Source organism: Myotis lucifugus, unplaced genomic scaffold (genome assembly GCF_000147115.1).
Source record: "Myotis lucifugus unplaced genomic scaffold, Myoluc2.0 scaffold_176, whole genome shotgun sequence".
NCBI classification, from domain to species: domain Eukaryota; kingdom Metazoa; phylum Chordata; class Mammalia; order Chiroptera; family Vespertilionidae; genus Myotis; species Myotis lucifugus.
In genome coordinates, this window is record NW_005871224.1 from 1,040,433 (window position 1) to 1,041,354 (window position 922).

At 48.6% G+C, this 922-nt stretch overlaps 1 pseudogene; it reads right to left on the minus strand.

The window, feature by feature from the left end:
- On the minus strand, positions 1-508 carry LOC102436689 (annotated as a pseudogene).
- Positions 509-922: the final 414 nt, after the last annotated feature.

A 922-nucleotide genomic window follows, 5' to 3' on the forward strand; every position in this document is an offset into this window, starting at 1 on the left:
TGTTTATTATAAAGGTGAACCCAGATGAGCTTATCGGTAAGATTTCTGGTAGCGAGCACGGGCACCAGGACCACCAAACTTTTTTGATTCACAGCGACGGGGATCAGCTACCAGCAGGGTCCAGTCATACTGGATAAGGTTGTCTTTGATCTCCTTCTTGGAAGCTTCATCCACATATTTCTGGTAATAGGCCACCAGGGCTTTGGAAATGGACTGACAGATTGCATAAATCTGGGCCACATGACCACCACCCTTCACACGGACTCAGATGTCCACGCCAGCAAATCGCTCCTTCCCAAGAAGCAGAACAGGTCCCAGCAGCTTGTATTGAAGCATCCACGGCTCGATCATCTCCAGGGGCCGTCCGTTCACCTTTATGAGGCCGTTGCCCCATTTGCAGTGCACCACGGCTGTGGCCGTCTTCTTGCGTCCGAAGACCTGCACAAACTGCAGAGGACCCTTGGACGGCATGACTGCGGGCGTGCACCAGAGATCCTCACCGTGCGGCACCGACACCAGAAAAGCAAGAAATATATTTTTTAAAAAACACACTTCCTCACATTTCTGAAAGCTGGGAAGTCCAAGATCAAGGTGCCAGAGAGGTGGGTGTCATGCTGAGGCCTCTTCTTTTGGTGTGTAGGAGGTCACCATCTCACTGTGTGCTCATATGACCTCTTCTTTATACGTGTGTGTAACCGAAATTACTTTGCTACTCCAAATACAGCCACACTGGGGTTAGGTCTTCAACATATGATTTAGGGGTACACATACATTCGATCCATAATAAACTCTTACCCAAAGTTGCCAGTGTAACTCCTCATGCTTTTCTTTGTGCATTTAGACAAATGCTGGCCCCAGATGTCCATGCATGGCCCTCTAAGTGATACAGGCAGGACTCTCTCAGTGATATGATATTACATTC